Here is a 16094-nt window from a genome sequence, read left to right as displayed (position 1 = left end):
TGAAATTTGTTCTTGTACTGGTTCATGTGCTTGGACTGATACATCTATTTGCCATATGAAGCCAACAAGCCTCTTTCATAGGGGATTATAAAAGCTGAAGAAGTAGGCGTAAAGGAAAATTATGTGGACATTTTTACTTTGAGATAATTCAAAAAAGTTGTTAAAATGCTTTGTCTTATTTTGGTTAGTTTTATCAGGTCACTCATGCAAAATCTTCAGTGTTTGTATTGAAATGAGAAGATCTTTGATTTCAGTAGAGGAAGGCAGAGCATTTTCAGACTAGAAGGAGGTAAGCTGATCTCGAGGCCCCTGAAACAATGTGTGTAATACATGGGTGGAATTACAGCCCGCAGCCACACAGCACTTGGAGTGGGAGGGGTGCGTCCCTAGCTTTGCCAATCACAGCTTCAGCTGGAATACTGGTAATTCTGCTGTGGCAAGGAGTCGGTGCAGTCTGATATTTGAATCAATTGTTGCAAGATACTAAATGTTCGCATACCGAGGAAATTACTTGCCCTGAAATTGAAGCAAGTTTCTCCTATTGCATTTGAACCCTTGGCGATCCCTAAAAAAGTGACTATCTAGAAGTTAAACACTTGGGAAATATTTTTTACAGGTCAGAGGATAATGGTGAGGCATGTTGATAATGAATGGAAGGGAAAGAATATCCTCAGGAGGAGGTCTTCTAGCAGCTTGTTTTTTACCAATGGCATGCAGTGCTCTTTGGACAGCCAAGTGCATTGTCATTTTCCAGGGATTAGCCTATTAGTTGTTACAGTGCTAGTGGTCGTACTTGCCAAAAACAGGGGAACTGACTGTCTTAATTATCCCTGCTCTTTGACTTCATGCTCCAAAAGTTTTTTATGCTGAAAAGCCTCTTGAGGAGGAAAACAAGTGTTGCAAATAGTTTTAAAATACTTATTCTAGCCTCCCTTATGAAATATCCATAAGGGTTATATTTTGCAGTTGTGCTTAGACTTTGCAGCAGGATTCAAGTCTTCCCTTCTTAGTCCCACACACTGAAAAAAGGATCCTTTACACTGAACAGGCATAGGTGGGAGGCAAATTGAGAAATAGAGGCAGAGATCCACATTCATGCAGCCAAACAGAGCATGTGAGACATGTCTTGGTATTTTCAGGGTTTTATTGTTTCAAGAAGGTAAGTGATATTCTTCCGAACTGTGCATGAGAAAGTATTGCCACATACAGTTATTAGGATATCAATACCTTTGTTATGATATTGATAAACCTTAACATAGTTCATTGATTTTTCAGAAAGTTACAGGATTAAGAATGCCTTTCAAATGCCTGTTTTACTTTGTGTTTTCTTTCCTGGTTTGTGCTTTTAATACTTCACAGTATTCTTGTCAATACTCCTAGTTTTCCATATCATGACTGTCTTTAGGCAGCCGTACAAATAGCAAACTAATGTGTCCTGTATGTGCATGTGCAATGGACTGGAATGTCAACATACTTCATTTCTTAGGCTGTTCTAAGTATGAAAATATCTGTTTGCCAGAGCTTCAAAAAAGTAATATTCTTGTCATGCTCTGATTGTGACTAGAACATGAGAGATGTAAGATTTTTGGGTAGACGAGATGGCCAGTCCTGATTACGCATGGAAATTTTCACTGTGACCTTCTGCTCTCAGCAACTTGAAGGAGTGTAGAGCAGATTTGCACACAGCAGACAGAATATTTACAAGTATTGGGCTTCTCTTTCACTGTTGGTTTTAAGGCCATTGATGAAAAGATCCATCATTGACTTTCTTCTGCTCTAGCTATTCTTCCTTTGATTCTTTTTAGAATTGGTGACAAGCCTCTGGCAGTGAATGAAGTTTGATTCTGTAAATATTTTCGGTTAGGTAGAAATACTTTGGGACATGTTGCTTTTCTAGAAGTAGAAGTTTTATTAGTCAAAGGAGTATATTTCAGGGAGATGGTGGTTTCGGAAGAGTAGGATGACTGGAGCAGGTTTCATTCAGCTGGCACTCAAGTCCTGCCCCATTGTTCCATTCTGAGTTGTCAAGCCACCAGTATGAATGCTGGAGGCTGCTTGTTTATCTCAGTATTTTTTAAATTTTGTCAGTGCCTTGGTATTTTGATTTAGTGAGGTCTTAATGTTTCCCAGAATGAATATTTCCAAGAAACGAGACCCTTTGTTGAACCTAGCACTTGAAATTTGGGCAGTTCTGTCAGATAATACCATTTAGAAGACCATTAATCTTTCAAATTCTAGCCTTTGGTGGAATAAAAAAATTAACATTAGGCATAAGGTAATATGTGAGCAATTACAGTTGGCAGCCTTTGCACCTGTCTTTGGCTACAGTCGCATACAAATGTAAACAGTCTCCGATTCTTTTATTCTTCTGTATCTCATCAGACTAGAAGCTGGATAAAATTTGTCTGAGTTTAAGGTGGTAATGGTTCAGATAAGGATTGAAAAAAGCCAGATTAAGGAAAAAATGAAAAAGCAGTAAACTCCCTCTCTATTTCTTGTTCTTTAAGTACACTTCTAAAAAAAAAAAATCAGAGTTCTATTTATCCTCTTGTGGCTTTGAAATTTGAATTTTCAGGAGCAATAGTGTATTTGGATACTTTTGCAGGAGAAAACAGGCAAAGAAAGACTTGTCCAGTGGCAAGAGTTTTTTGCTTTTTAATAATTGCTCTGTCTTTAAATGGGTGAGAAACTCAGGGTTAGGAGATAAAATTAAATATGTAAATACAATGCCCTTTAAACAACAAGTGTGTGGGCAGAGGTGGGTTTTTGGGGATTTGCTTGCTTTTTTTATGAGAACGACCTCTAAAGCTGGAAGTTACAATGATTAGTACACAGGGCTGTAGTGCTATTTAAAAGGGTTGGTCTAGTCCTGCTGGTTTAATTGTTGTGTAGTTTCTCAGGCTTTGCCTGTTTTGAGAAGATGGAATGGGGAAGTAATAAACATGCAAGCTGAAAAAAAACACACAGCCGCAAATGTTGCAAGAATTATAAGATAATTGGTTTTGTATGTTTTAGGAAGGTGGGTTAGGCCAGAGAGCTCTTATCTCTCTCCTGGGGATAAAGAAAGAGGGAGCATTGCTTCCCTTTGTACTGAATTTCCCAGAATCACAGAATAAGCTGAGTTAGAAGGGACCCACAAGGATCATTGAGCCCAGCTCCTGGCCGTGCACAGGACTTGTCCATCTTCAGACCCCACTGCCACTTGGTATTTTTTTGGGAGATCATATTGTTGTAGACTGGAGAATTTCCTTCCAGCTAGAGAAGATCTGGAGGCTGTTAATGGGAAGTATAAGGTCCTTCATATGGCCAAGAGACACATTCCTTTTCTTGGCTGGCTGCACTCGTAACAGGGGGTGCAAAAAGGGGATCTAATGGTGTTGGTGTCACTGCCTGTGATAGCAGGGTAATGCATTCCAGGGATAACAGATTTGCCTGCAGGCTATGTTGAAAGTGGATTAGTGTAAGCACTGGTTTTCCTAATACTCCATGCTCTCAGCTCTTTTTAAGTACCAAATTCACCACAGACTTGTATAATTAGAACACAAAGAAATTACAATGTTCTTCCTCCTTTTTCTTGTGCTATTTCCTTGTATCTTTTTCCTCCTTTTCATTTCCTTCCTCATTTTTGAAACAAACAGGGAAATTAAGTACCAAAACTCCCTTAGTGCAACATTGCAGTTGAGAATGAAATTGTCAGGATGGCTGCTTATGGTTCCCACAACCATAATAACTAGGCTAAATTGCATAAAACATAGAATATGGAATATTTCTTATGACACATTATGTATGCTGTGGGAGCCATCACTTTGAAAATCTTGACTTCTGTGTTTTTAAAATATCTTTTGAAATTTAGCATTAATGTTTCTTTTTTTTTTTTCCTTTTGCGTGAAATTTTTTTTTCTGTGTCCACTGGTGATAAAAACCAGCTCATGAATGCCACCCTGATATCCCTGTGAAAAATGCATAGCAATCAGTCCTCCTTCTTTATTTAATGAAAACTGTTACAAGGAGAAATAAATTACATTATGCAGTGAAATGAGAAGGCTAAACAGTGAGTTCCATTACAGCCACATCACATCTCAGTACAGTCTTTTAAATTATCTTGGATGAATGTTTTAGAAAAACAGGTTGAAATATTACTTCCTTGGCTTACAGACAACTAAAGGGATACTTAAATTGCATCTGTATTCTGCTGACTCGTGTCACGCCATTTTGTAATCTAGCAAGCCCTTGGTTTTGTACTGCTGTGCAGTTAACTTTTCGGCTGCACCGCGTAGGTATCAGGAATGTTACTGAAGCCCTGACCTGAGGAGAAGTGAACTCTCAGTGGTTGCTGAAGCTAACCTCTGCAAGCTGCTGTGGCAGCACAGCAAGTCTTGCTCTGTTCACTAGTGCTGGGACTCCCTTTAGTCTGCTTTCAGAGTCATCCTTCCTTTAACCTGTTTGATTTGATTCTAACGTTTGAATGTTTTAGCTTTCAGACAGTGAAGGCTTCATATGTAACTTGCAGGACCAGGAAGGCTGATCTGATACTGGCCTTGAGAGAGTTTGGTTATTTCTTAGTTCAAGAAGATAGATTCATTTTCAGTGTCAACATTACTGTTATTCTTCAGGTGTTCCACCATCCTCCTCCTCTTATGACCTCCATTTAAACCAAGAGGAATTTGTATGGAGCAGCAGGATCATTTATAACTGACAGTTGGGTATTGCATTTACAATGATTTTGTTTAACTTGCTATAATTGGAGTTCATGTGCAGAAATTCTGTTTGGTTTTATCCTATTATGATAAGAAACTCGAATTTCGGTAAGGGTCTGTGATATTTGGTTTCCAGCTGTCCTTGGAGGTTTATGAATGTTTAAATGTCCTTATATTTGGTGTTATTCTCTATCCTATATTCTGATGAACAGAATCATGATAGGTATTTTATGTTTTTAGTCAAGACTGGGCTTTCTCCCTAAATATCCTTACCACATTCTTGTCTCGTTTTGGTGGATTTGCTTCCTGTATCATGGTAGCCCCAGGCAGCTCCTGTAAAAATGTGGAGGATTCTGGATAAACGCAGTTTAAAAAGTATTTCCCTCCTCAAACAGGATGCAATCTATTTAATTTTTTAATTCTAGTTAAAATGGCAAATTAAACCTTAGAAGCACGGTGCTATCTGAAATACTTTAAAAATAGTTACAGCTTTATGTGGCTTGAGAGGTGTTATCTTTGCAGCTGCTGACAATCTTGAATTGGTGTTGGAAAGTGTGCTGTGTGAGTAGCTCTGACTCACACAGCTTCAAGACTCCTTGTTTATAGGTCAAGGTGGGGTTTACTGTTGATAAACCCAACTATTTTTATGGTCCTGTACTAGCATAGAGGTACTAACTTGTGCATTTGTTTTCTATGAGCTGGCTGTCTAACTCGGAAGCTCTTTTAGGAGAACCAAGATTCAGAAGAGGGGTAGAAAGAAGAGAGAAATATTGCTATTCATTGGGGGTTTATCCATTTCATTTTTGTCTGATGCAAGAAGTATCCCTTAGATGTAACAATGAGATCACAGGCTTGAGGTTGGTTCAGGTCTCCATGCATGCAGGAGCTTCTGAGGATCAGGGCTCTTGTGCCCCACTTCTCAACTGGAATCCAGCCTAGTTTTTTGGGTGCTGTTGAGCCTTTAACATATTGGACTGCATGGGTAATTGTAGGAGTTGCTGATGGACCTATGCTTGGTCCTTCCTAAATAATGGATATTTTCTGAAGGTGTTACTTTGCTATTTAGAAGACAGCCTGTAGTGTACCCACAGCTTCTCAGACTGGAGACAGCTATGAATCCAATTAAAAGTAAATTCCAGAACTGAACTTACTGCTAGATACTTTATTTTTAAGGCATGCAACAGATTTATTAGTTTTCTTTTCTTTTGGATTTCCAGGGGAAGAAAATGAAACTTGTCAGATTATTATGTGTATATGGTGCATGTGTATAAAAGCCAGTGCTCATCTGTGAGAGCAGTGAAAAATCACCTGTGCAGCATAGAAGGCTAGGCAATAGCAAAAGGAAAAAACTTCAGCCCAGTTAATTCTGATCAGCGTACTGAAAATCAGCTGACAGTTGAAATATGAGGTTTTAAGGAGAAGAGAGAGAAGGTTGCTCAAACATACAGCTATTTTAATTGAATTATTTTGGAAAATAGCTAAACTACCTGGCAGCTGAAGTTATTATCAAATGTATTTTGTTGTAAAATTAGTTTTTCAAATCCTCTCAATTTTTTTTACAATATGCCCATAACTTATACTGTCAGGTGATTACTCAGTCAAAAAAAGATATTTCTTATGGTAATGAATGTTTTTGATATTTTTGACTGGGATTTTTCTATTTCTGTAATGGACTGTAAATTTTCACTCAATCATGTGGATTTTTTTAAAGTCATGCATTATTGAAAGTTCAGTGATTCTCTAGCAGAGTTGCTAAGGTGTGGTTATTTACACTTGCTTCTGATGGCATCTGCTAAAATTTGGAATATTGGTGAGCTTACTTATAGTCAGCACCTATACATAGCAAGCCCCTGGGTGTTTTAACCCCATTTTGAAACAGAGCATATTTACCTAGGGATTTGGGGCAGAGGGGGAAGGAGAGGGTGTGCTTGATCTTCTGTTTATTTATTAATTTAAAGTAATACTTATAAACTGGATGTCCTAATTTTATGATTTTGAGATATTGTACTACTTACCAAACTTAACTGTAACAAACTGACTGTTTTTGGAATAGTATAATTGCTTTATTTTTCTGGATGAAACTGCAGTTCTCTTTCCCTCCTCTCAGTGTCTCAAATTCTACAGCAGATAAGGGATTTTAATTGGTATTTGATCAGGAGATTTGTTTTGCTGTAGAGTGTGTCGTGAATTAAGCAAAGCACACAGTAGATTACTTATATTGTCTTTTGCATAAAGTTCTCAGGCACCTAAGTTTTATCATCAGAAGAAAAAGTCATAAATCTTTGCCATTGCACTTTGGCATGTTACAATAAAGGATGCAGAGGATAAAGTTTTTTGTTTTTTCCTTTAGGAAGGTTGATTTGCAAGAAGGATCACAGATCTGAGGAGAACTGGGATTACTGTGACAGAAGTGGTTATTGACTTGCCCTTTCTCATGGTTGTGTCATGTTTCATCAGCCTTTGAAAATCTTGAAGGTACCAAAATAAATCCTGAGGCTCAAATGGCATAGTGTTACATGCAAAGAACTAATTAACCAAAGAGACTTTGTGCTCTACACAACAGGATGGTTTCAGTTCTTGGAAGGGCAAGGTCAGCCTCGACTCTAAATATGGGTACATAGGTGAAAAACCTTAATTCACAGGTGAATTTTACAAAATGTTTAAAGGAGGAAAAAAGAGAGTAACTGGATTATGCTGAATTCCACCATAACAGCCAATATGAAATTTTAGCTAAATTAGGGCAACTGAAGTTTCAAAGTACTCATTAAATTCTGAAATCTTAGAGATACCTTCTTGAATTATGAACTTTGTTTCCCCAAAAAAACTTTAAAATGAAAGTCCCATTTAACAATCTCATTTAAGGGCCAGACTACAACTCAAGCCTGGAAATGCATCTTTACTTTAAAGATTTTTTAGCATAGAGCTGTCTCTAATATATATCATAATAAATTCCTACCACCTACATTTTTCTTCATCAATTTCATGCAGTATCTTCTCCCCTGTGATTTTGGTGTTGTGCTTGATAATGATATTTTTGTTTTCCCTGTTACTGAGCACAGCAATGAAAAAAATGTGATGATATGGCCATTCTGCAGTGGAAATCAAATGTATTGCAGGCTGTAGAGCTTTGGTCCCACACCTCTCTCCTGTAATTTAAATCTCAGTATTTTTAGATCATTGATGTAGTTACTGGTTTCTAGTGCCAAGTAAGACAGATTGTTTCACTGCAGGTAAACACAATTTTTGATATTATAGGAGGTTTTTTTTAAATCATATTTGAACTTCTGGAGGCTTCAATCTGTATAACAAGATTTAAAGTACTGGAAAAGCTCACTGTTTTTCTGATTGTTTTTTTAATGTCCTTTTGGATAAAATATATATATTTTTCCTAGTTTAAATTTAATAGAACATATTCCTTGGAGACATTGGCTTAAATATTTGATTTCTTTTGGGTATTCATTGCTCTTTTATTAGTTCATGTGTCATGAAGCTTTCTGGCTGGGTGTATGTGCAGTAGCCAATTATGCTTTTTACAAAACTGCTTATCTCTCTCATAAATATATCATCATTTCTTTCCTGAAAAACACAATCAGGCATTGAAATACTTTTTCTGCTTTTTCTTTTGTTCATAATATCACAGGGAGCCTGGAATTACCCACTGGAAAAGGCAAACATAATGTGGAAACCACAGGGTTTCTGGCAAGATCTTTTCAGAAGCCAGAGCTGCAGATCTGTGAACTGGCATTGCCTGTTCTGTGAACCTGAGCTCCTGCCTTTTTTCTCTTGACTATTGTAACAATTTCTGAAGAGGATTTCTTCCTCTTGCTGGCCATGGGGGTGACATTGAAAATACCTGGCTGGTATTTCATAGTTGAATGTCTTCCTTTGTTTGTTCAGCAGATGATTGCAATGTGTAACACATTGTCTTGAAGCTGCTAAGGAGGAAATGTGGTGTATAACCATACATATTCTAGGATGGGTTTTAATCTCTTTTTCCCATGACAAGGGAAGTGACAAAAGTTATAAAGCTCAATTTGTCTTTTATTTCTACAAGTGAGCATAACTTGAAGTTCTTTGGCACTCCAGTGCTTGGAGCATTATGCAAAAATGTCTAATGCTTTCATTGGCTTTTGTAACATGCAGTTAATCATTAGGCCTTTTGACTTCTAATTTATACTTATAATTGGCATTTTTCTTAATTTCCTTTTGAAACCATGGCAACAGAGTATTGAATAAAATCCATAGCATACTTAAGGCTTCTTTTTGTAATCTATTGTATTTATTATTTAACTGCTTTGCCTGAGACCAGACAAAATTGCAACCAACAAAATGGGATTTGTGTGTTTTCATAAAGTACAAATAGCCTATATTCAAATGTATATATATATATATATATAATACATTAAAATTTATTTTCCTACAGCTTTTTATATCTATTATATCTGTTTATAGTTTCTCTGTAGTATTAGAGCCAAAAAATAATGCCTCTGCCTTAGTTTTCTTTTTCTTCAGAATAAGAAGAACCAATAATGAGAAATATTCAAATAATGAGAAAAAAGGCATGTGGATCTGATGTTAAAAAAAGAACCATTCTTTAGAGAGTCCGAGTTAAAAACAGACCATCTCCAGACTTGATTGAAAACTGTGAAAATCTTGTCCAAATCTTGCAAGATTTTAGACAGAAGAGCAGTTTGTAGCAGAATGAGTGTACTTGATAAGACTTTGTCCATGTAAGCTGTTGTCAGTCAGTGTTGCTCTCCCAAGTCTACAAACTGTACAAAAGTAATAATCAACAGAGCATTTTTATGCCAGTATATTTTCTGATAAACACAATCAAAGAAATTTTAGGACTGTTCCATTGTTGATAAAGAAAAACTAATAAAATTATATATTAAAAAGTATAAAACCATCTGGTATGGGGAACTCTCAAAGGATCTATCTAGCCTTTGTGGGTTTTGATAGAGGAGACTTGGCTGGAATATGAGCTTAGAAAACTTAGCATTGAAACAAGCTTGATATGAGTTGTCTTTGAATTTGGAAAATATAATTGCCCTTTCTGAGCAGCAGAGTATGTGAAGGGTTGTCTCATAGTGTATGGTGGTGTTTTTTTGATTTTGTTTTTTAATCTTTATTGCTTTTGGTTTTGTTGGGTTTTTTTTTTCTGGAATGAAGAATTTTACTTCAGCTGCAGGCTGGTTTTGTTTCAGAAAATGGCCTTAGGAAAACAGGATTAGCTGCTATGTTTAATTCTGGTAATCAAAAGAGACTTTTGGAGGAAAATAAAGTAATTTTTTTTCTGTCAATTCTTATATGAAAGCTTTTTGCTGTTTTGCAGTCAGTGTTTGTGTGCCAAGGCAATTCTAGTTGTTAAGCTCAGGTCTGTTTCATCAGTGTAATGCTGCTTTGCTCTTAGCAATTATTTTCTTTCAGGATTTGCCAATTAAGCTAGTGCTAGTGAAAATGCACCTAATTTGTCAAGAAATGGCAGGATGAAATATAGGTGCTATTATATAAATTGGGAAAGAAAGAGATCAGGACAAGCACATGTGAAACTCAGTGATACTTGGTCAGTTCATGATGTATTTTCATCAGTTTATGCTTCCATCCCCTGGTGATGTTGGAAGAAATGTAAAGCAATTGCTTTTAATTTATGGGCCATCTATTCACTGTTATATATTTTAAAATACTGTGCTAGTAGTGTACGAAATTGTTTTGTTTCTTTTGTTTAGGAATATTGTGGGCTTTTTTCCCCTCCTTTGACTCAACTGCTTTTTGTTTGGTTATTAGTGAATGATGAAGGATGGCTTAGCTGGCTGCTCATTCATTACCTGCAGTCTGCTTAGACTGAATTCTTCAAAGGCATCTATGCTCAAAATGCAGAGGCACAGTGCTTAGGTCTTCTAGCAAAATCCTTAAGCTTTAGGAGGAGCTGAGGAAAGAAATAAGTTGATCTTGTAGTTCTGTGTGTAAAGCAAAATGGTCATAATCTGTAGCTACCCGATTGAAATGGAAAAGAGAAGGCATTGAAAGAAGAAAGAGTAGGGATGGTTTGACTTGTAGAAAAAGAAATGTTTCAAGAACTTCTGTGTTAAAGTCATACATATGCATATATTCTTTAAAAATTAAAATTGGTGTAAACTGTATATTCCACCAGATTTCATTATGCATAGAAGTGTGTCGTGACATCACACCAGCAGCTTTAATTATCTCACTGAGCTTGTGCTGGGTATCTGTAGCCTCATCAATTCAGTTCAATTCAGTGGTGGCTCCCACACTCTGGCTGTTTACAGTAGCTCTGATTTGCCCTCAGCACTGCTGAGACCCCTCTGCAGGGAGCCCAGGTTCATTTAGGCTGTGCTGTTGATCAGGGTTTCATATTGAAATGATATGAAATGATTGCTTCTGGGATGTCCTTGTGTTATTCATTGTCCTTAAACTGGTTTTAGATTTTGTGGAAACAGAGCTCCTCTGGTGCATTCACCACTATGTGTTGATGGGTGGAGGAACACGTGTCCAGAGTGTAGTCTTGGTGACAAGGGAGGAAATGATGAACCAGACTGTTGATTGGCAAAAAAAAAATAAAAAATACAGACTAGAGGTGGATGGTGATGGAAACAATGCAGACCCGTTTAGCTGGCAACTAAAAGGAATGGGCTTCTTTAAACCTAACAACAAATGATGAGGTGATATGCAGTTAATTCCCACAGAAAGACAAAACTATTGTGAAATCAAGAAAGCTAATTAAACTGGAGGGCAATTACAGGCACAGTAAGAAAAATGTGTAAAGTATTTGATGTGTACAGTGGGGTAATGGAGATGATGTCCTGGCAAAGCAGTGAGATTCTTGAACATCCTCACAGCAAAATTACTAAAGCATCCTCCCTGGACATCCTCTAGTCATAAAATAAAGCTATTGGTCTCTAAAGAGGACTTTGTGATATAATTATCTTCAGCAGCTGAGAAATAGACCTGATTATCTGGGAAGATGAGTTTTGCTCCCTCTTTCCATTTGAATTGTGTATTTGCTCACGGTGGCTATTGTTTTCATTACAGGATTTAAGGAAAATTACTTTTGTGTGTTTCAAGGAGATGTGCATGCATTGAGGATGGCTTGGAACCTCACTTCTCTCTCTTTGGACTCATGAGTCTTGTGCTCTTTTCCACCACCTAACAGTGAGACCAGTTAATTTAATGACTTTGATTTTAGGGAAATTTGTCAGGTTTTGTAGGGGAATGAGAGAAAATTTGGCATATGTGTTTGAAATGCATGAGGTGGTGTTGAAGGCTGTTCTAAAGCAAACAACTCATTCCAGGAGTGCTGATTTGTACATCTGATTAGCTTGTTAAAAGTTTGGGTGTTACTCAGTTCCTACAAAAGTTGTGTGATTGACATTTATGAGCTAGATCACTCAGCCTCCTATCTTTTCATGCTGATCCTGGAAGACTTCAAATGATCATTTTGACAGATAAAAGAGTTGGTTTTTTTTTCCAGCCTTATCTTAAGTATTAAAACAAAGCAGAGTCTCCCTATAGGCCATCTATATTTATTTTTCTGAGTAAAGCTTCTAGCTTTGCAGAAATATAACAAGCTGGAGGGAGCATCATTATTACTTGTCTGAAGATGATGACATTGACATGAGGTCGTCTGACAGGGGATTAAAGTGGAAAAATATTGGTGGCAATCTGTTAGTAGCAAGAGGATCTCTTTGACAAAAAAGAATCAGGTGTAAGACACAAAAAGTTGATTTGCTTCTGGGGTTTTTCCTTGGTTGTTAAACTTGAGAATCCTTGCTGTTATTTGTAAATACTGGGTTTCACATGCAGACTGGGAGGAGAGCCAGTGCCATTCCAGGATAGATGTTTCATCTGGGAGGCTGCTCCATATTTTCCAATTGCCTCTTTTCAGAGACAGCTGCTTTTTGAATAGGATTTGAAATCTAGTTCAGTGTGTTTCAGTCTGCCCTGTTTTTGTCAAAATTTGGCTGCCCCTGCCACTGATGGTTGATTTCTGGCCTGTTTAAGCTGGGTCAGGGGCCTCTGCACTGTTGCTTGTATGCAGATGCTCATGTTTTTTTAACTCATGGGAAAAAAATAGCATCTGCTGACAGTCTCTGGTAAAGTGCCATCAGTAAATGAGTCTAAATAACCTTTCATTTGCAAAGGTCCGTGGCATGTAGGAGCAGAAAATGTAGGCAATTGCACTATTTAGTTTTTTAGTGATGATGAAGAGGGGACAGTGTGAGGAGGAGGAGGTGGGAAATAAAATACAACATCAAACACTTCAATTAAAAACAATGCAAAATTATTTGTTTAAGATTTAGTCTTCAGTCTTTTAACAATTGGTGAACTTGTCGGATTCCATGCATTTAACAGCTTTAAGCTTGGTGACTTTTTTTTTCATACTAAAGCATTTTGATATGAGAGCTGGTATAGGTTATTATCCTGCTATGCTAATGCACTGACTTCCAAGTGCATTTGTGTTTTTCTTTGGGAAATGTGGGAAAACAGTGAAAAGGAGCATACATTCTAGTGGTGCAAAGACTAGGACTAGTCCTAAAGACTGGGAGATGGACAACTGGGTAGTAGTGTGTTTGATCTAAAACTGCAGGATTTATTTTACTTGCCTTTTTTATGTTTGCTGGAGGTGTTGTTTGGGGTTTTGTTGTTGAGATTTTTGTTGGGTTTTTTTATTTTTTTTTTTTAAACAATACATTTTATGTCATGAATGTTTTCTTTGAAGACACCAAAGAGTTGAAGCTTTTGTTTTCATTATGAAACCTGAGATTTTATTTGATTTTTTTCATGGTAGAAACAAGAATATTTAAGTGTCAAATAACATGAATTTTATTGTTTAAGACACGAGAATCTGGCACAATTGAGGGTTGTGCCTACTGATAATCTTAAGATAATGCTAGAGACCATTTCCATTAGCTTCCAGGAATCTGATGAGTGGTTTGGCAATAATGAGTCAAACCTCTCTTGATACGTATGGGTGAGGTTTGCATCACACAGTGGAAACTGACAACTGTGCTGCCAGCCTGTGGAGTCATACCTGCAAACCATTCATGAGAATGGAGAATCATGATGGAATGAGAAGGATCTTGGCTCACAGATCTGGCCAGTGTCAGCAAGTTTTCAGTAGCAGGCAGTATTCAGGCTTTGGAATGATTTTAACCTCTATGCTTGGCAGGTTTGTTTGAAGAAAAGCCCTTGGATTTCACTCTATCAGAGTTCTGTCCTGCCTGCTGCTGCCTGCTCGTGGTTAAGAGTATGCTCTTTGGCCTTAAAGCCTGCTCATCTCCTCCCTGAGAGAGGACATGTGTGATACTGGGAGTGTAATGATCTTGAAATGCCTGCTTCACCATGCATAACTATGAGGCCATCAAAACACCTCATACATAATACAAAAGCAGCTTGCTCACCTGTAGAGGCCTCTGAGGGTTTTGTCAGATGTCTCTCCTGAATTTCAGTTGATGGTGAGCTCTCAGGTGCTCGTTGCTTAGGGCTTTCTAACACCTTTGCTTGCTTTTCTGTTCCATTTTTTTTTTTTTTTGACAGTTCTTCTGGGTATAGTTTTTAAACTCTTGCATTAAATTAATTGTATTCCTTCCCACAGACTTTTCTTGGAATTTGCGTGGTATGTGTTGTATGAATGTATGTGACCATCCACGCCTTCTTCCATCCTTTCTCTTCAAGCTCTGACTGTAGTTGTTCAAGCTCAGTAGTACCTTCAGCTTCCAAAATGAAAATCCTGTTAAAAGGAAAAGAATTTAAGAAAAAACCTCTCATCATTGCCATCCCACAGTGTATGCTGAGCAGCTGGTGCTTATAAATTCTATACAAACAGATCATATTTCCATTAAAGTGGACCTACAAGTGGCATGGTGGGTCCCTGTATTTTCTGTCATATTGCTGTGTGCAATACTCAAGTTGCTTTAAGGATTTAGGGGCTGAAATTTTGCCGCAAGCTCCTGTAGACTGCTAAGATCCCAACACCCGATGAGATTTTGCTCCCTTGCATATCAAGAAGGTGTTTTTTGCCTAGCAACAAGCTTTGTGGTTTCTACCTGAGGATCAAAAACAGAAGTGCATTTGTTCAGCCTTTTGCGTCACTTCGGTACTGGAGGTTTTGACAGTCAAATCATCCCTGACATTTCTGTTGATGCGCAAGAAAGAGAATAATCCAGTGTGTTTTTCCATAGCAGTGCTGTCGTTGCAGCACTGACAATAGTAAAAAGTAGATTCATCGCTGAATAACGAGATATCCTGGAAACATACAAGAAACAGAGACACACTTCCAACAAAAATGTCTCCCTTTTAACGGCTATTTTCTGACTGATTCCTTTTCGCTATTTATACTCTCCTTGAAATATTTTATGGAAACCTGAGTCCCTCTGAAAGCCCACCCAAACAACCAGAAGTGTATTTTACGTATTGTAGTATGTAAATGATTAGTCATCACCTCTAAATTGCTTAATAAAGGAGGAGGAATGTATATTCAGGGAAGGTGAAGAGCTGGAATTGATTGCTATATGTCTCACTTCTTCTTGCCTTCTTTTCATTTCCCAGAAGATAATTATGAAGGATTTCTTTAAAAAAAATCATCCTAACAGACATTGTTCTTCTGGGTCTGAGGAAGGTAGCTGTACATTGTAAGATTATTTTCCACTTGCTTGTGTTTTCTTGGGGAAATTTATGTACAGGTTTTTTGTTTTAATTTAAGATTCTGTGGTGGTCTTGTACATTGCCAGGGAAAAATGATGTTGTCTTCAGAAATCTTAAATGTAGCAATATGGGGAACACATTTTATAATGAAATTTGCCTTGGGTAAAACATGATAAGATGATATTGAGCATCTGTGCACAAGACCAAGTCTTGGCAGATCTGTTCCCTTGCTGCATATGATACCCTTTGGTTGATTGGTTTGTTGTCTCGTTTTTGTTTTGCTCTGTTTGTCTGTCTTATGAATAGTTAATTCCCAACAAATGGTCACACTGGGCAGTTCTGAAAAAAATTTTGTGTGTGTTCTGATTTTGGTACAGATATCTGTGTCTCTGTTGGTTTTGGAGGGTTTTGATTACAGCAGTCTATTTCCTGGATGGCTGCTTTCCAGGTGAAACCTCCATGCATTGTACTTCCTTGGGATTTTTGGTTTGTGATTGATTTTGGTTGATTCCCTCTCCTAACCCCTCCCCCATCTCTCTTTTGGAAGTGTGGGGGAAACAGTCATTGGAAGATGGGTGTGAGGAAAGGATTTTGAGTCAGTGGTTTATTCACTCTTTGCTTGCTGAGTATTGGCTCCATGGGATACATTGGTGTGTGCTTGAGTACTTGGGCATAGTTTTCCATGGTGTTCTTCCACTCCCATTGTGAGCCTACGTTTCTAATGAGCTAGAA

General features: G+C 37.6%; 1 protein-coding gene across 22 annotated transcripts in view; it reads left to right on the top strand.

The window, feature by feature from the left end:
- ARPP21 (cAMP regulated phosphoprotein 21) overlaps positions 1-16094 on the top strand; it is a 197198-nt gene that overhangs the window by 75038 nt on the left and 106066 nt on the right. Inside the window, exon 1 of one of the 22 annotated variants that reach the window (XM_059488356.1) lies at positions 7046-7172. The exons of 20 other annotated variants lie outside the window; for them this stretch is intronic. The gene's annotated coding sequence lies outside the window, so the exon portion shown is untranslated. Of the gene's footprint in view, positions 1-7045; positions 7173-15221; positions 15350-16094 lie in introns of those variants that run through there. One more of the 22 variants, XM_059488373.1, reaches the window with a different exon arrangement.

The sequence above is a fragment of the Ammospiza nelsoni genome, chromosome 1 (assembly GCF_027579445.1).
Source record: "Ammospiza nelsoni isolate bAmmNel1 chromosome 1, bAmmNel1.pri, whole genome shotgun sequence".
NCBI lineage: Eukaryota > Metazoa > Chordata > Aves > Passeriformes > Passerellidae > Ammospiza > Ammospiza nelsoni.
This window is presented reverse-complemented; position numbering and strand designations above follow the sequence as displayed.